General features: G+C 36.9%; 1 protein-coding gene across 2 annotated transcripts in view; it reads right to left on the bottom strand.

Annotated features, from left to right (window-relative positions):
• ZNF516 (zinc finger protein 516) overlaps positions 1–21,146 on the bottom strand; it is a 56,365-nt gene that overhangs the window by 25,229 nt on the left and 9,990 nt on the right. For both annotated transcript variants that reach the window (XM_053468369.1, XM_053468368.1), the window contains exons 2-3: positions 10,275–10,382; positions 9,517–9,692 (exon numbers count right to left, since the gene is read on the bottom strand). The gene's annotated coding sequence lies outside the window, so the exon portion shown is untranslated. The remainder of the gene's footprint in view (positions 1–9,516; positions 9,693–10,274; positions 10,383–21,146) is intronic.

The following is a 21,146-nucleotide window of genomic DNA, read 5'->3' as shown; positions in this document are numbered from 1 at the left end:
ATACCAAGGATGGGAAAAAAAATGACATCACTGGCCAAATATCTCACAGATTAATCACAACCTGTAAAGATCTCCAGCAGACCACAATATGGAGCATTCAACGTCTATCTCTAGGGTATGTACATTTTTCTAGACATATTTTCCATAGAAGAATATTTTACTATTTAAAAAAAAAAAAAAAAAAAAAATGCAGTGAAGGACAGTAAAGTCAGATAACATTGAGTTGATGACTTACATTTGTCAATATGGCTGAATAGATAATTGTGCCTCAAATAAATCATCTCATTAGGCATCATATGTGTAGCTACTAATTTGACTACACTAGACAGGCCAAATGATTATTATGTGCATTATATATATATAATTTTTTTTTTTTTTTTTTTATTTCGGCAAATAGAATATAGACAAAGTCTACTACATGTTTATACAACTATGAATTATTTGAATACTCAAATACATTATGTGAAGACACTGGGAGGTAGTCATTTATGGACAATTATCTTACGAGATATTTGCATATCTAGTTGCGCACCATAAAGTGAACATTAAAAAAAAAAAATGTTCCTGGGGAAAAATAAAGGAAAATCTGGACAATCTGATGGAGAAGTATGACATTGATTTATGTTAATGTGCATTTTTTAATGTATAAAACTATACCTAAAAGTATGTCTATACATAAATGCACTAATACATACTATCTGTATAAGATGTATTATGAATTGGTAAATTACAGGTATCAATATGTCTGCTACCAAAGGCGATAATCAGGCATCATATAGACATATGTATATGTCTATATCTAAACTCTGACTACTATAAATACACAATAAAAGTATTGTGTATGATAGATGGAGTGTGTGTACAATATGTGTAATAGATATTATGTACGCTATCCGTATAAGATGTAGTATGGGCACCTTGAACAAACGATCTGATGAAGAAGCGTGGTATTGATACGTGTGAATTTCAATTTTTTTCATGTATACAACTAAAAGTTTGTTATAGGAAATGCACCACGGGGCTATTTTGTGTCTTGTATTTGGGGTTAATGTAGTCCATATACTTAATATACACTATGTGGTCTATAAGGATCCATTGCAAGCAGTTGTGTGTGTATGTACTACTAAGCAGGTGAGTTGCTTGGGTAACCTTGGAATGTTCTTCTTTGAAGTCGAACAGCAAAAAAAAAAAAAAAAAAAAAAAAAAAGACGGTTGGGACCAGTATACAGAAAACATGCCGAGTGCAGCCATCTGTACATACTGTAAATCAAGCAACCAGACACTATCCTGCCTCCCCTCCTCCAAGGATTGAAGGTGCCTGCCTACAAAATGCCTCAAACTGCAGAACCTAGAAGGGATATACTAGTTTTCATACCCTCTCAAGGTAGCCCACACTGAGATCCTGAGTACGGTTCCCATAAGGTGGTTCCCTACTACACCATGTGATTTAATAAGGTATTAATATATTCTAAACATCACAGTGCTCTCGAAACAAAAACTTAAAAGAAATGTTATAGTAAACTTCCTGTTTTTCATGTCCTCACATATCGCTTACAAAGAACGAAGGTTGTCCTCAAGTGCCTTCTCAAACTGTCAGCTTGCATGTTGGGTAAGTCGATAAGCGATCGGCCCTTACCTTCTCTGATGCTAGAGTAACACCAGAACCTTACTAACTAGTAGCCATGAGGCATACAGTAACGGAGACTTTCAATTCCCATAACCTACTACAGTGCTTTATCTTCATACCAGGCTTTGCCACAATAAAGCACTTTACGACGAGTTTATTTAACCCCTTCGCGACCTTTGCCGGTTCAGGACCGTCATAACAAGAAGGTCACTAAATGACCTTTGACGGTCCTGAACCGTCAAAAAATTAAATAAGCTTAGAAAGTGATCAAGGATCACTTTCTTCGCTTAAACGGCCTTGCTGCAATGCCTCGATGTCGAGGCATTCAGCAAGGCCGAGATCGGCATCGGGGGCCATATCTGGCCCCTCCCCGGGGCGTCAACAGCCGCCATACATTGTATGGCGGCGGACGCCCGTTTTAAAAGCGTTTAGGAGGCGATCAACGATCGCCTCCTAAACTTAAATGGTGTCGCTGGAATGCCTCGATCAGGAGGCATCCAGCGACACCAAACACTTACCTCTAGGTGGGCTGTGACCGCTCCGGAGAGCGGTCACAGCCGCCGCTGCCGGTGATCTTCGCCATCAAGCAAGATGGCGGCGGCCAGGGAAATAAAACAATAGAGACGAAAAAGTTCGCTAGAGGGTCTCCAGACCCTCTAGAGAACTGGCTCCACTTGCTGGTTGAATACAGGTACTGCATTCAACCATGCAAGTCAATGGAGCCCAGCTTTCTAATCACTATGTGATTAGTAAAATATTCAAAAATAAAAAATGGAAAAAAAAAATAAAAAAAATTTGCTAACATTTAAAAATAATTATGCAGTGATGTCACTAGATGAACCATCCAGTACCAGCAAAATGTGTAAAAAAAATATAAAAAAAGTATTAAAAAAATAAAATTAAATTAAAAAAAAAAGTTTATTATTTTGAGCAAGTGCTAAAATTTCTCAAAAATCTCAACAAAGAGTTAAAATAAAAGCACTTCAAATACCCAAGGGGTGTCTAATATATAAAAAAATGGCTGATGGGGTAAATTGGAGTGGCCTAGCTCAAAGATAGGGCATAGGTACAGACTGACCTAAATGGAGAAAAAAAGCGCACTTCCCAAATGTGGCATTTTAAATCTGAAACAACCCGACAAACCCATGCATGTCGGGTATCACTGCACTCAGGAGATGTTCCTGAACACATATTGGGGGGGGGTGTTTGACAGTGGCATATACCAGAACCTGTATATCTATAACTAAAGTACAATTTGTGTGAAAAAAATTACTATTACAAAGTTTGACAAAGTGTAGTTCTATAATTGGTGCATGGAAAGGGTTAAAATAACAACATTTGGAATACCCTGGGGTGTCTAGTTTTCAAAAATATATGGTTTGAATGGGTTAAATTGAGTTAACCGGCTTCAAAGATATTCCAAAGAGGAGAGGGAGGCACAATGACCAAATGACCACCTGAATTACGCATGCCCCAAAAGTAGCCTTTTACCAGCCAAACAATCTGACAAACCCATGCATGTGGGGTATCGCTGTACTCAGGAGATGTTGCTGAACACATATTGGGGTGTTGTTTGATAGTGACATATACCAGAACCTGTATATCTATAACTAAAGTACAATTTGTGTGGAAAAAAAAATAAAAAAATTTACTATTACAAAGTTTGACAAAGTGTAGTTGTATAATTGGTGCATGGAAAGGGTTAAAATAACAGCATTTGGAATACCCTTGGGTGTCTAGTTTTCAAAAATATATGGTTTGAGGGGGTTAAATTGAGTTAACCGGCTTCAAAGATGTTCCAAAGAGGAGATGGAGGCAGACTGAGCAGATTTGTTAAAAAAGATTTGGAAATCATAAAACGCTGCTTGTACTTATTGCCCTATAACTTACAAAAAACAGCAAAAAAACATAAAAACATTGGGTATCTCTAAACTCAGGACAAGTAGTAGAATCTATTTAGCTAGTTTTTTTACTTGCTTTTTTAGGTGAGTAAAAGATTTTTCAAATAAAAGTCATAAAATGTGTTTTTTTTCAATTTTTCACCATGTTTTTTTTATTTTTTTTATAGTAAATAAGATGATACGATCAAAATAATGGTATCTGAAGAAAGCCCATCTTGTCCTGAAAAAAACAATATATAACTTATGTGGGTACACTAAATGGGTGAGGAGAAAATTACAGCTGAACACAAGCACCACAAAAGTGTCAAAACAGCCTCGGTCCCACAGGGTACAAAACGAAAAATGAGCTCGGTCCTTAAGGGGTTAAAGACTATTTGATGCTTAAACTTGTATCACATTACTCTAAAAACAATAGGTTTTTTTTTGCAATGCTCAGTTAAGGCCAATAATGCTACTAATAAATAAGCAATACGCGGTGCCTCCCTCCTTAAAATTGCCCAACAAAACAAACAATGAAATACTTATAAGCAGGGGTCCTGAGTCGCTGTATGAACTGATGCATTCACTATTGGAAGAGTAAGTACCATTGATGACAATGCCCCAGGGCTTTTGCCGTTCTCAGGCCAATCAATAATCCATTATGAGCAAACACACATTTGTACGTTATTATGGAGGAATGGATGAAGAGAATCACTATGTGCTCTTCCACCGCTGAAAAGATGACGACTGCCAGCATAGAACTGTAGTATTTGGCACTTTGCATTTCGCGAATGAAAAACATGCATCATCATTTTCACTGCTCAACATTTTCATTTGTTCCACGCAGAGATTTAAAAAGAAGCTTAATGTACACCAGTCATCAGTAAACTCCCGATACGAACTGCACGGGGAATTCAAAAGATAACAAAGGAAACAAGACATCAAGACATACAGTTTTAGGTTGTCAAAAAAGTTAAAAAAAAATTGTATATGCTGGGTTAGTAAATAAAGTGCGCCTCAAAAGGTCGATTCGGCATATCATGTTTATAGGAAATGTTTCAGTCAATACATTCTTTAAAAAGTTGTCGCTATTTCCACTCCGACAGCTGATCCCATGTATAGCTGGGGTAATTCGGTCTTTATTTGCAGAGAACATACAATGAAAACCAAACAGGAAAATCAGACTTATATTACAAAGTGAGGCTGAGTGCTTTGGATTACTGCGGTGTATTTAATTATATATATATATATATATATATATATATATATATATATATATATATATAGATATATTATATATACACACACATACAGGGTGTGTGTGCAGGTACATACATTATATATGACACACATGCTGTGTATATGCATACACGACATAGAAAAACTGTACCTTATGAGCAGCGGGTATCAATTAATCCCTGGAATGATTTAACATTATAGCAAAGTAATATAATTGAGACACTGCACTACGTCAAAAAATAATGCTTAATCCATAATTACTTAGCTAAATCACTTTGAACTGCGCCGAGTAAACATTCCTTTTTGTGTATGTGTCAAATACATTACATTTTCTAGTCCGAGATTTATTGTAAAAACTGCCAGTTAATGGGCATAATCTTGAAATGGCAGCAATTCTGGTCTTCTGAATTCAATTACTATGAAACAGACATAGGAGGCACATGGTACAAGTCTGTAAACAGTTCTCTCCAGTGACCATAGTTACAGTACAACTAGGAGGTAATGAGCTCACCAGCTATTACATAGATACATGATGACATAACCAGTTTGTTTTTTTATATATATATATAGATTCAGAGGCATTTGTACCAGAAAGTGTATTAATAGGTAACTTTCCAAAGACGTAATATCATCCAAAATGCAGTAGTTATTATAATCAGACCAAAATAAAAATCGACGGAAGCCATCAAAAATATCATTAAGTTAAAAAAAATATAAAAACGCACATAAAGAACGATTCAAAAGTGGGCAGCTCAAATATACACAAAGCGAAACACAAACCTAAAGGGAGCGCGTTATTTTCTTTTGCGTCAATAATTAAACAGCCATTTGATACATATCATAATATTAGTAGCACCCTGTGTATCAACACCGGCAGAGGCACAATCCAGTGCAACGACCCGGAAAAACAGTCAAACATTAGCAAAACAAAAAAACACGACTCTGCATAAAAGCCCTTTTATAGCTTTTATCATCTGCGGTACTTCTTTTCTGCTCTGTCAACACATAAATATTACGCCTGCGACGAGGTCTTTCAGGAATACAGCTTGGAGAACGTTAACAATGAGCTCGCGTTTATACGCTCCGCAGCAGAGCGGCAAAGATACATATGCGGGCTCTGTGGTAGCAACAGCTTTTTAATATTATTCTACGGAAATTCTGCCTACAAGGTGCATGGTTTCCAGGTATCCCCTGGGTTGCAGCATTGAACGTGACCTAGATATTCCTCGTTCTTCTACCTCGATGGGCAGCAGAGTGCATCACAAGCTACACAAATCAGTGCAGTCGCATGCAGAGCAATTCTTCGCAAGTGCACCGTGTAACTTCATCCTAAAACCTACCTTGTGTTAGTTTTCCCAGTGCGCCTTTGATTACGATACAGCCTGGAGGAGCTGCAATAACAGCCAAGCATCCTGCAACATTTTATTCTCAAATCACCTTAGTCACCACTTCCTAGTTCTTCGGGGCTGTCCGTTATTAGATAAATATAACCGCACCAATCAATGCAGAAACAAAATACCAAAGCTATAACATTTACTGTACATACGTAGATTTATAAGACAGTTCTGAAATTGGTGAAGCCGTGGCGGCAACCGTGTCGGACAGGTTATAAAACATCAAGCGCTGCAGATACGAGAACTATACGTATTCCATATATACATATTACAGAAGGGGGGGGGTGGAAGACAACAGCTTGCATTTGCGTGCTGCAGAGATGGAAACAAACATTGAGATAATCATAGTGTGTTCCTAATGCACCTAAGACCGCATCACAAATAGAATCGCTCGTCTCCTGGTAAATTTGATCTGTAATTGAGCAGACCTGCAGCACATTGCTAGGAGACAGATTAAGAGCAAAGGCAACTACACACAGCATCACTACTGATCAAGCCAGCTCCCACTTCCCGAATTTAAATTTCAAATCAACGTTTATAACACGTCAGCATCGCTCATGGTTAATTATCAAAAAAAAAAAAAGTTAATGAATGTTCTGAAGTAGTTCATGCAAGAAGTTCAAACCAGTGCTGTGGGTACAGAGCCCTGGGTAAGGGTGAAAGAATGAAGAAAAAAAAAGTATTCCCTACAAACATCTACTTGCAATGGATAACAACAGAAGCGATCATCACTTGACACAAGCCGTCACGGACGTCAAGGACTCTGTAGAGTATTGGCTCTAAAAACAATTTAGGAAAAAAAAAATATTAAAAAAAAAAAAAAAAAAAAAAAAGGAAAACGCTTAGGTTTGTGGCTCGTTATTTATTTTTTTAAATTCATTACTTAAAAATATTTTTTAAATATTTAAGAATAAAAGCAGGGATACATTTACCTGATTATGTAAAGTAATTAATATTTTAGATTTAGTAGCAAGAAAAAAACATGTTCCTATACTAGGAGGAAAAACAGGTTTTAAACTAGGCAAGCCACTCCCTTCCTAACGATGCCATTCAATCTCACAAGCAAATTAATTACTCATCTTGTAGGGGAGGTTATACATAACAAACCTATTTTCTTTCCCTGTGAGCAATACAATCGCAAGCAAATCTATCAACACAATGTACCTTCTTTGTCAGAACCCCCGCTCCCCTCCCTTTCTTTGGGTGAATGGTTACATTTAAATAGAAAATTGAAATAATAAAATTAGATGACAAAAAAAAAAAAAAAAAAAAAACAGAACCACACCGTGAATTAATCCTCTTAAAAAAAAAAAAAAAAAAAAAAAAAGTCAGAGGATTTAATAGCAAACAGAAATTTGAGTTCCTCAAAATATATGTTAATTATATATATATACAGCATGAGGTTTTTAAAATCTAAGCCTCATCACTTCAAATTAAGAGGTTGTTTCTCCTTTTCTGTGTTCGCAGAGCTATTGAACAATGCCGAGGGACTTCAGATCTCATTGCTAAACAGATTTCATTGTAGGGCTTAAGCCGTGGAAGCAGAGCTCCCCCCTGCCATCCTGAATTGTTGCGTTTCAGGCAGTGTACAGACTTCTCTCTGACCTTGCTCAACTGCACAATCTGAGATGTTTATTAATCACACGGGGAGTCAGGAAGACTCGCAGCACATTTTGGGTTCAAAAGAAACAGTGTGTGCCATATTGTGCAACTCTGCCGAGAGGACGGCTTGAGAAACAAAGGAAATACGGTTGATTCTGTCCAAATTGTTGACTCAAAGTTGCAGTTAAAGTGCATGTTGCATTTTAATCTGTCTCCTACCTTTAAAGGGGACAGCGCCTTATAAATTTTTTTTTTTAAAGTATTTAGTTTGGAAAATGCACCCCTTCGAAATAAATCGCATGCTCTGCAGCTAACTTGGGGTAAGTATGTGAAGTGGAGGGATATGTGTTTGGCCGAACACCTCTCATGCACAGAAAGGGGAAAGAAAGCATTTTGCAAGGGGGACACCATGTAAATTTAAAGGGAAGAGAAAATATTTGTATTTCTTGCATTTCAGCTTTTTTTTTTAAAAAAAAAAACAAAACTGCTTGATTCTATTATCAGGTGAATTAAACTTGTAGGCCATTTGCTGACACACAAAGATCCATGCATGAGACTGCCTAATGCTAGTCATTTAACAAAATGCCCTTTATAAATACCAAGCTGTGCAAGGATGCAGATACATTTATTCAGGGTTTATTCAAGTTAAAAAAATATAATTTCCCATTACACAATGGAATTTGAAGCAGTAAAGCAAACTAAAAAAAAAAAAAAAAAAAAAAAAAAAAACATATGCTGAAAGGCGGCAATGCCATTATCCTGGCAAAGGTTGTAAAAATAATTATTTGACGTTACATGTATTTTCTATATTAAAGTCAACTAGACAGACAAACCAAGTCATATCACAAGTCTCTGGGATATTCTACATAGGATGTTTTCTATACACTTGGATAAAGCAACTAAATCACCTTCCTGAAATTCCATCAAGAAAATAGCTCTTGCAGTATTAAAAGGTCCGATCACAACTAAATCCCGTTACACAACAAATAAGCATGGCTTACAGAATGATCTGGTAATTGAATAGAAGACTTGCTCAAACTTTATTAAAAGGACAATTACTAAATCTAAAAGAGAGAATGAGACACATCTGTTAAAAATGTAAAAAATACTCCTGCACTATGTATATTTAAATATAGCATGTGCTACTCTACTTAGTTTTGGAAAGAGTAACAACTCTAGAGAAGTAGGTTGTAAACAAAGACAGAAATACAGACAAGGCAGTTTATAAAAAGGGCCATGCCAAGACACCTATTAACCCTAGTTAAGACCCTTATATCAATACACATTCCATGCTGTGAATAATTACAACGGAAAGGTAAGAAACGTATAGCCTTAAGCTAAAGACACAGATTCTACAATTACCGCTGGGTGGCTATTCAAAAAGTGTTTGGAATGCCAAGTGTGGAAGTGGACCGAAACAGATGGCCAGTGATGTCACACGATGTCCCCTGAAACACTGCTTGCATCACATCATCACTAGCAGTCAAGTGACGTACAGGTCAGCAGCAATTTAGACACAAGAACAAGCTTTTTTTGGCGTTCCCCTTTTTTTAGATTGCTCTTTCTACACCAAAAATAATTGTAATGAATACAAAACTAACCAATTCACCGTACGTCTATGCCCCTCACGTACTAGGCATGCCCGAGATTGTTATTTATACTATTACAAATATGCAAAACTTTATTGCAAAAGTACAACTCGGCAGTGAACCATGGATGTTTCCCCTAATGAAGTGTAGTTTAAAATCTGTATACAATATGACAGCTGTATTACCTGACTATATTGAGATACTTGACCGATAGGAAAAAGCGCCCAATGAGGCCGTTGTGTGTTAATGACCCATGGAACTAGTAGTGAATCATGATTTCTTTTTCCTTTTCCAGGGTGGGATAGGCATGTAGGTATCAAGAATTGCCTTCAGAAGACAGAGGACAATGATGGACGCTCCCCTACAGAATGTTAAAAAGGAAAAACATATTAGGAGCTACATTCTATACATGTTACACAATACGGTTTCATATTCTGCACAACCCAACCACTTTCCATTAGTCTAAAAGAAGCAGCATTCGGTTTACTTTAAAAGCACAAGAAACATCATGCCTGATAAAAAGTACTTATACACATACAAATGTCAATAACCCTAATCTATACCAATGTCGTTAGCATCTAACATGTACTCCTATATCTCGTCTCCCCCTGATGTGAACCAGGGACTCAACACAGATGTGTTACCATGAGTGCTGCTAAGTGACATGACCTGTAGACCTGGCTAGTTCTGCATGCACATAGTTTACTTTTAAATGTGATGTGGCAATCTTGGGCGATGAACCATTTGCATGTCAAAAGGGCTAGTGCACCTGGATAGTATTATATGAAATAACTCAAAATGTCAAGACAGTATGACATGCTAGTAAACCAACAGATGTGTTAATGATAAACCATTTCCACCACAGACTGTATCATATCCTATTATTCAATAACCAAAAGTTGATTGGTGTTTGTGTATTTTAAAAAGGGGTATGACAACTTACCTTAAGTAGATGATACTGTGGTCAGGCCACTCATTTCACTATGGATAAACTACAAAGTGATTTGAGGCAGTCCCAATCACAGATTTCCAGGCATCCATGAGCAGGTCTCTGAAATCAGAATAAAAATTATTAGAGGTCTACATAGTGCTGTCTTTTACATCATGCTTTGGAAGATATGTGCTACAATTATGTTAAAAATATTCAGCTTTTTGTGCACAGCATTTAAATAAAATATATCCCAAAAGGTTATATCCCAAAGTAAAAATCCCATGATGCTTTGATAGCGTAGACCATTTGACTTGAGCTGGAGAGCTACCTATAGCAGTACATTATGACTTGGAACATATGCCCAGTAATACATAGCTAGGCACATGGCCCAGCACTGTAGGCTGTTTTACAAATACATGAACAATAAATAATTTCTGGCTATATAGATTTTCTTTTTTTTTCTCATACACGTACAACCTAGTATAAAATAAATCAATTTAAAGACATAGGCAATTAACAAAAGACAACACAAAGAAAATGATGACCTGAACATACTTAACTTAAGCAAAGTGTTTTGTTTTGTATAACACTGCAAAGTAAAGAGCTAGAATGCTCATGGTGGGGAGGTGGTATTACAGTTAAGATAGGCGCCAATGTTGGACAAACGCAGCTGGGAGTATCCTAATTTATTCAACCTTAGGAAGGACGCATGTTTACTATAGGACAACAACACAAACCTGCAAATGAGTTCTACCTCTCTATTGCAATCTATTTGAAGAACCTGCCACTAAGTTAGGAGGATACGATAACACAACATAACATATAAAAAGTAGTCAACTAAACTAATATCAGAATGTTCTAGATGCCTAAGACAGTGTCCACACATAAAACGTTGACCTTTTCCTACAACAAAAATTTATTTTTCCCCCTGTAAGTAAAAGCACAGATGGAATTCACTATACTACAAAGTATTCAAAAGCATGCATTCTGTTACATTACATAAAGAGAAGAAAGTGGGCTGCAAATCTATTACGGAGAAGTCTAGAGCTGCTGTAGGAAACTCAAGCATACACACCACCTTACATCTCCTTTTAGGGTATATGCATACTAAATATACATAAAGCATCAGGACATCTAATACTGGTATAAACAGAATAGATTCAGCGACATAAAATGCTCTGCATATCTGTAAATGCACTGCAGTTGTTCATTCCCTTTATTAAGTAAGGGGATGGCTAAAGGACACTCAATCTCCAGTTACACGGAACAGAATACTCTTCTGTGGGCTTTCTATTCTGCTTGTTCTTGGTTACGATAAACAAAACATCCATAAGTTTTATTATAATTGATTGGTCTCTGCATAATTATTGGTGTTGGGTTGTGAAGCCCCTGGAGGGGGGGAAATGCAGCTGGCAGGCATCAGAAAGCATTCTCCACTAAAGAGAGGTGAAATAAAAGGAGACAGGCAATGTATTCCTGTGTGCCGTACACAATAGGGCCCTGTGTACCTGCTCACACACAAATTTATAGTCCCGCACAGCTAGGAAAATAAAAAGGAATAGTTGTCAGAGTCTCTGTAGGATACCAATATGTTTGTATTTGTGTATGTGTGCTATATAAATATATCAGATAGCTCACTGACAGATATACGAGGTCCATACGGGTTTAAATGATGCATTATATTCACCAAATTAGTAAAGTAAGGGAAGAGAATTGGAGACAACTGACTTACAGCAAGTTCCAAGCCGCTAACAGCTCACATAGCTCATGATGCCCGAGTAGAATTCCGTGTCAAGGTCAGATGGGAATAAAATGTCATCCTTTATATTGCATATCAGTTCTTGGCGATATAACAAGCAAGCCCTACTTTAGAAACAGCTACACACAGTGTCAATTTAGAATAATATATACTACGATTAACACCCTTTGGATCCATCATCCATAAATGCAGAACACGAAGCCAAAGTAATAACGGCGTATAATATAGTGAAGTGGAGAACGGACGGTTATAAAACACACAATAGATTCCATCTAGCAGTGCTATTGTTTAGTTATCATATTCCTGATCAAAAAGGTTACTATCCCGGCTGTGTTTTATCTGCAGGTAAAACTACACTTTTAGATTGCAGTGAAAGATGGCCACACTAGCTTTCGGGTGTTAAAAGACTACTGAAAATAAATAAGGCAATGTGCAGCTTGGATTCCAAATAGAAATAGGCAACCTTTACGTAAAAGTTTCAGGGCTAAAGAACTGGTCTTGTTGGCAGTTGTAGGTTGTTATTGATGGGGGAGTCACCTTTCCAGTTACGAAATTCAGCCAAGTGTAACAGGATAATTTAAAGAATTCAACTTCAGACCTCACAGAAGAACAAGTAAGGTCAGACTCGAGAAGTTGTGACCTTAAGTGTCAATTTGGTTGTTTGGATAACGTGCAATAAGTCATGGTTTGTTGCAAAGTTACTCTAGAGTGGGATAAAAGAAAACCACCTACCGCTAAGGATTTACAGATATTTTGCACTTTGTACTGAAATCTGTTCAATATGACTTCAATAAAAATAAATTAAAAAACATTGTCCAAGGCGAATATTACCCTCCCGAATGTTTGAATATCTACCAACCAGGTACAAAATTGTAAAAGATACTATCTGATATTTGGATAGGAAACACCCTAAATTGAGACTAATGAAAAGTTTTTTTTGTTTTTTTTTTTTAATTTGCCCGTTTTTAAATAAGCTCATCCATATTAAAAAAAAAAACAACATGAATGATAACTAGTGCTGGTGGACTGGCCCAGGGAGCATGGCGCAATCCCCCCAGTCCAAAATTCTTTAAGCAGGGCCAGTTCAACATAGCAAGAACATAGTTATGTAACACAATGTGACGTGACCCTGTGGTTATAGTGTTGCTGCTTCCACAGTGTGCAAGGAAAAAAAGGATGTGATGACGGTAATAGAGTGTTAGCGTGAGTGTGTGTGTGAGTGTACAGGTTAGGATTGTGTGTGTGTGTGTGTATGTATGGTTGTGTTGAAATGAACGTGTATTTATATGATAGTGTGTGATTTTGTGTGTTAGTATGAGAGCGTCTGTGTAAATGTTTATATATAAAAACATAACATGGAAAACTTTAAATGTCTTAGAAATAGGTTGAACTACTGATTTGTGTAAGGCTTTAAATATTTGAATGGCACCTCATTTTACAGTCAACATTTCCTTTGTTTGTACAGCAACAACTCTGCTAACGGTGGAACTAGTAAGGAGCACATGCTCGATAAGTAAACAAAAGTGAAAGTGTGTAAGTGAAATAATGAAAGCTGCAAGTTTTCATATGGGTAGTTGTTGGTATGAGGAGCGTAACACCCATAAATACATCAACACAAAACGGCCAAGCCACGTTCCAGAGCAGCGGATCTATAACTGGACCAAACAGACCAATATTACAGAGTACATTTCCTCTACTAAACATATGTCCTGCAGGCACCGAGCATATGTTAAACAGTAGGCTATACAGCCCACAACTCTAGTGAACGCTTTCCTCGTGGATTGATTTTAGTGCAAACAACGTTATTAGATATCCATGTTTTTTCTTTATACTTGCTGCACATAAATTACTGATGTAAGGAAGCGGCGGTGTTTGAACTTGCCCCGCTTCTCAGAAGCTCCATCAATTTACCTGGCTAAGTAAATCCATTAGATGATGATTCTGATGAAGTCAGCACTCACAGACATTACCTGGGTTCGTAACCATCCAACAATGGAGGAACTTTCAGCAAATTACACATGGTTATAGAGTCAGTCAGTCGTCCGAAGGAAAAGTCAGAAACTTTTCATGCGTTGAAAACACCCCTGTGCTTACAGCCAACCGTGATAGCGTGAAATATGCAAAATTAAAGTCCCGAATATTTTTGTTGATAGAAGAAAAAGAAAAAAACGGTACTAAAACAGTTAAACAGAGTACTTTTTTGTTCCATTTTCACAGCTCACAGGAGGAAGTAAGGTAATCTCAAAGAGATAAGCAAGATATAATTTCATCAAATGCAACAACCCAAAGGTTCAAAGAGCTCGAAGTATTACATTAAATTTAACCATTTCTTTTTTTTTAATTTTATAAAAACACCACTAGCTTGTGGTAAAAAAAAATTACAACAACGGGTCGATACAAAGTTTGTCGTCAAGGTTAAGTTTTAGAATGTGTGGTTTTTTTTGGTTTTTAACAAAAGTAAAGGATTCAGGAAACCAGCTATGGAACATTTGAAGGGGTTAGTAATGTCCATTCACTTAAAAGGCCTGTGAAGCAAAATAGGTTGGCCTTTCTGTCCGAATAGCACTTGAGAGGGAAACGATGCATGTTAATTCCCAGCCAGGAGCTCCAAGTATTGAGACATGCTCACACCTGCAAAACTACTGAGCCTCTATCGCACTGCTGGTGAATTTCGCTCTGGTATTTGGGTTCAGTAATGAACCAAGCAGAACCTTTTCCACGCCACTGGCACCAGAAGCCCACGGATACAACTTTAATCAAGAAACGAGGGCCGCTTATATCGATAACCAAATAGTTATAAACAGAGTGGGCGGTAGATATATGGCACAATCTTCCAGCAGAAGTGGTACAGGCTAACACACTGAGGGAATTTAAGCATGCAGAGGCTATGCATATTGCGATTGTGTATCAAAAAACATACCAAGGACCTATTAACACATCCATATTTACAACAGAAAAAAATGGGAAGAATGGTTCTAAAAGCTTAACTGACGATTTTCCCATGTAAATGAACACTAAAAATATATTGTTTTACTTTCAAAAGGCAAACTTTGGCCTATATTATTTTTAATGTTTGTTAGTCACTCCATTCTTAGAAGTTGCTGCCTCTTCAACTAGGATTACCCAAAATGATGAATCGGTTTTAATAGCTTTTAATCTAAAGAGCCACTATTCATGCACAAAACTGTCTTACAGTGTGTGTGCTAAACAGAATAATGTTTTCATTCATCCTCCTCTGTGATGTAAGTGGTATAATCCATGGGAGTGGCAAACTGCTGATATAACATGTTTTATGAAGGAATGCTTTTATTGCATATTGACATCACTTAATAGCAAAGAAGGGAATGGCAAACCTGTGTGGCGTTTTCATTCTGTGTACAATTTTGCTAAAAATTCAAACATGTTAAATACCAAAAATGGTATGGCAGTTAAACAAAAAAGTTAAAAAAAAAAATTAATAATAATCTACTACTTTTAGAAATGAAACAATAAAGTTCTGTATTCGACACATCCTGCATTTTTTTTTATTTTATTTTTTAACGAAGACAGACCCTGCTCAACACAGTTTGACACAAGACAGGAATGTAATATAGAAGGAAGTGAAACCTCCGAAGTTTTAGATTAGCATTTCTGTAAAGAAAAAGAAAAAAAACCGGCATGTCTGTTAACTGTACTACCATCTGGATTTACCTACAAACAATGAAGTGCCTCCAAGCAGGCCAAAGAAAAGGAAGCTAGAAATGGTTTAATCTCCCCATTGTGAAGGTGAGACCTTCACAATAGACCAGTGTTGTAAAGACTTGCAAACAAGTCAGCATTCCAGAGAAGTTACTGCAGAAGAACAAACCCACCTTGGCATTAAACACATTTATGGCAATATATATTTATATTAGAATAAATCGTCATAAAAGTGAACAAAGGTCATGCTGAATGCGTAAATCCACACGGATATGGACTTAAAGCTAAAATCAGGAGAGGGGTGTCCGACATATTCCCACTACAGGTTTAAATATTTCACAAACCAACTATTTTTACGGTGTTCATCTACTGATGCACTCTTGGAGGGGGGATTATCTGATGTCCTTAAACCCCCCCCACCATCACCAAAAATATATCCATATAGCAGCCTGCAAGTCTTCTGCACTACTTTGCTATGGAGCCGATACGCTATTAGTAAACTCAGATAACAGTTGACCGGCCCCTGTACCTCTGTAGTAGACACCGCTTAAGTTTAGGTCTTCAACCCGCAATGTTTGGACACAGACGGAATATATATGTTAATGCTGAAACTTGGATGCAGCAGAAAAGTTATGTTGTCCCTAGTCTCCCTGTGCTCTACTATAGTCTGTTTAACGTGGATGGCTGAACACCATGCTAAGCCCAAGTCCAACTACCATTACATTAATATGTAAACCAAGAGAATCTACGAGCTATTCGAAAAGGTTTTCAGGGCTCCAGGAGTATAACAATTCCCAACATAATGGATGACTGGGTGCATTGCCACTTTTGGTTATGGTTTAAGTACAGACCTCCGAGCCATCCTTCATCAGACTAAACTTAAAGGGGAACTCCTGCCATACATTTACATCATTTTATTGTTATCCTATGGTTGTAAGGAATGTGTAATATTTGTGGGAAAGAGTCACACAAATACCAAATGTATTATTTACTTCTATGTACGACATGGGAAGCCACCTACTCATGACTCTGCTATTTAAGACAATCACATAAATATCCTTGCTGCAAATAGCGTCAAACCTCTTAATGCAATTAAGCCACATACTGATGCAGAAATAGCTAAACACACCTATATTTGTGACAATCCTTTGGATTTAAATACATGCAATTTCATGGCACATAGGAACCATACCATACTTCTGATTTCCCTCGTTGGCCAAAGTCCTGCTAGGAATGACAACGTTCAACTGTAGCGGACACTGGATATAAATCACACTGGGGGGAAAAACAAGAACTAAAGAACACCCATGCAAAACTGCAAGTTTTCTAATTAGTACACTTTGCTAGACAACCTACTGGCAACACAAATATGTCAGAGGAAGAGAAAAAATAATGCTGGAAGTTCTCTTTAAAATCCCAGAGGGGGTGCGCTTCCTGCTGGGTCATCTCAGTCTTAACCGAATCCTATATTTCCAAGAACTACAATTCAACAAGCAGCTCTGCAGCTGTCCCGTATGTGTAATAGTGCTATGCACTAAATGGCACCAACACCGCAGCCAAATGCAGGAGAAACTAAAAAATGTAATTTGTGGCAAAATTACAACCAAACGTATTCTAGCAACATCAGCGGCCCACGAGTTAACCAATTCCGTTTAAAAGAAAACCTGGACTTTTAGTCCCCGATTAAGAAGCATTCCTATACCTGATCAAGTTCGCAAACTTGTAGTTATCAATGTGGTTTTCGAACACAATGTTATTTCCCTATACTACACCACCTGGGTGCTATCCGGTTGGCCATAGATGGTTCAAACCGGACCTACAACAAGGGAAATTGCTTGTTCAGAATATTGACCCTAGAATTCAGATCTCAATCCTTTTGGTTCGTTACACCACGTATGATCTTTTAACCCTTTACACGCCAGAAATGTAATGCAACAAGCAGCACTGCAACAGCATCGCAGCAAAAGCGGCAGAGGCTAATATACAGTAGTGGGGGAACGTAAACATTAATGCTATAGGAATAAGGCTATTCCTATAAAAGATGAGACAACATCCTTAATTTGGCTTGAGGCCTTCACGACTCGATGAATGGGGGGGGATAAAAAACTAAATAAAAATAAAAGCCTAATTAAAATTTTTTAAAAAAGCCACTGGCACAACCAAGCATTAGAAGAGAACAGTAACTATGTGTTTATGAGTAAATCACAGTGTACTTAGGCTTTGAAGACTTATGTATACAAGTGCCTGGGTGCGACCTCGGTCATTTCATTTTATGGCCTGTTCATCTGTGTTTGGTGATAAGGTCAGTAAACCTTCTGAATTAGGATGTGAATGTAAACAAACCTAAGATCTATTTAGAGAACAGTTAAGTGAAAAGTTACTTGACAAAGTAATCTATTTTGTTACGTATGTATGCATAGGCAATCTATAGCAAGATCCTGACACATACTAACCATCTAAAAGGCAAAGAAATGTATATGTAATTCATTTGGTACGAGGAGGGACATTACATACATTCAAGTTAAAAATAAAAAGTAAACACAAAACTATTTAAGGTTTATCCACTTTGATGAACTTAGTAAACAAAAAGTTTTAAGAGGTTTGTTAAAAAAAAAAAAAAAACACATTTTCATGCAAAGACTAAATATCGACAAAATTAGCATATTCCATGAAAATACAAACACTTGCATGGGATCACTGCCGACTCTGTAGCCAAAAGACTACAGACTCCGTAGCCAAAAGGCAGTTAAAGGGTGCCAGGCTTTCCAAGACAGCAACATGGACAGCTGTCCTTTGGAAACCAGCTTTTAGGCCTCCAGGACCTGGTTCAGATAATGTCATGTAAACAAAAGTGCCACAACATTAAATAAATAAGGATCCTTCCAGTACTTCTCAAGCCACTGGACAGCGCAAGCAGACAGGACAGAGGCAGGGACCTCCCTCCAGAAAGAAAGAAAGAAAGAAAGAAAAAAAAAAAACCAAACATATCAACGTTATTCCCAACCATAGTATAAAATACTTGATACAATATATATGTAATGCATGAATGAATGTTTAGCTTTACACATTGCATGGAATGTCAATATTTCAGCAGCTTAAACTACAACAAGGACAAAAAGGGGAATTCCCACCCATTTGTTATTATTATTATAGTATCAAAAATATGTTTTTTAAAATATTTCGCATTTTTTTTTTATTAAATACTATTTTCAGTCAGCTGCAAATTAGCCATTTATAAGTCTTTCAGCTCTCTAGGTTTGCCAATGCATTAATGAAGCTTTCTTAATTTGAGGAGGGGGGGAATAATATATATATATATATATATTATATATATATATATATATATATATATATATATATATATATTCAATAAAACATGAGTCGAAGTATGTATTACCTGAACCAGCATGTATTAACATTTATTGATTTTTTAGGCGCCATCATATTCCGCGGTGTTGTTTAACAGGTGTGAATGATAAATCAGAGGGGGTTTTTGAGCAGTGCATAATATAAAGCTCTAGTGATGCCGACATGAGATGCAAAAGGCGCATTAAAACCCAATTTAATTATTAGGACAAAAAATTACTGTTGGTAGCCCCGTTATGTCTTTCTTTCCAATGTCAGTGTCCTCTACCCTTGTGCTTATTGAGATCATGGTGTACGCAATAGCATGTCAATGAGTAAAATGACATATATATATATGAATATTTTGAAACCTGATTCATTTGATTACAGTATTGAAAGCTGAAAGGGGAATATCGCCTATGCGGCTACAAGCACCAGCCGCTGCAGCAGATTGCAACACAAAAAAATGCTACAGCACCACTTTATTAATCTAGAGGATAAATGCAATGCTCATGAACGGTTATAAGCAAGTGTCAACCAGTAATGCTTTTGTTGAACCAGGGTGTTTTTTTTTTTTAAACACCTCTTTCTTAGGAGAGCTTACAGCGAAGTATGTTTCTGTTAACAACCAAAATGTGTTTGACGCTTCGGCACATGTGCTGCTGTATTACAGAATACATTATCATTGTACAAACAAGGTTAAAAGGGTGCAGCTGGGATAAGCAGAAGGGTATAATCTAATCAACTAATGGGCACATTTAACCATTCGCTGGAGAGACAGAAAACTCAAGGCCACACCACCCACCTAAAGCAACACGTTTAATCTTGAAAACACATTGTATAATTATTCCTTTATTAGTACGCACCATAGCAGCAAATCCATCTTGGAGAACTGGCTTGCATATAATTAAGAAAAGGGAGAAGAAGAAAAAAAAAAAAGCTCATGGGATGGCAAGGCCCACAGAGAAGGTATTTACATTCCTTATGAAGATAAGAAAAGGGGCGGGCATTAGAGAAGAGTTATAGTTTCCCTTCTTACAGCACACAACACTTGCTACAGTCAAAGAAAACCTAAATCCCCTAACCCTTTGCCTTGAATATAATAATATATATTTTTTTTATTATTTTTTTTTTTGTGAAGGAGGTTGTTTAATTCAAGGCAGCTCCTGGGTGATATGTAGAGTGATTTTATTTAGACAGTGATTTCATAAAGTTCTTAAATTGTATTCTTGTCTACTGTGCACCAGACATTTATGTCTACTTCTAAACCTTTGTCTTGCAGCCTAGGTAGAACTAGGAACAGCTGTAGACACATGTAACAAAAAAAAAAACCCTTAAAAAAATACAAAACATAAAACAAAGTAAATCTCTGGGAACTACACACTACTGCTCTTAAAATGTTGAATTCAACTTTAATTAACTCTTGAAAAATCTTCACAATTATACCCACCGGTAAAAACATACGGTAATTATAAAGCACAGATCAGAGGCTAGATAAACAATTTAGCTTGGAAGTAGAAGTTGCTTGTTGTTTTATAATAATAAATAAAAAAAAATAATGCAGTGCCACGTTCTTGCCTAGCCTACTAGGAAAACAAAGCCAGCACTGTAATTTGTTTTATATATATATATATATATATATAAAATATTCTAAAGAGTAGATGAGTAAGTTTAAAAAATAAAATAAACAGTGCATATTCATGTTGTAGGAATAATCCCTTAATTCCTTGGCTTCCCTTCAACAATGCAATTCACACCATTTTCACAAACAGGTTTTGTTTAATGGATGTGGTTCCATATCAGTGAGCCTGTGACCAGGGCCTTCTCTCATTATGGGTTTATTCACTCACATGGGAGGAGAGTTGAGAAGTTCCTGAATTCACTTTGCATTTTAAAGGGTCGTCTCTGATAAAGCGACCTTTATACAATCCCACTGATTTAGACAGGCTTCATAAAAAGACACGCAGCTATTAGCGAAGCAGAAGCTCACAAGGTTAAGCGAGATGAAGCTGCAACTCTGCTGCAAACGCTCAATAAACCCCTTTTGTTGGTTTATATTTGTCACAATCTACGTATTGTGGTGCTATATAAACAATTAAGTG

Source organism: Spea bombifrons, chromosome 5 (assembly GCF_027358695.1).
Source record: "Spea bombifrons isolate aSpeBom1 chromosome 5, aSpeBom1.2.pri, whole genome shotgun sequence".
NCBI classification, from domain to species: domain Eukaryota; kingdom Metazoa; phylum Chordata; class Amphibia; order Anura; family Pelobatidae; genus Spea; species Spea bombifrons.
Note: the sequence above shows the minus strand (reverse complement) of the source record. Positions and strands in the feature narration are given on the sequence as shown.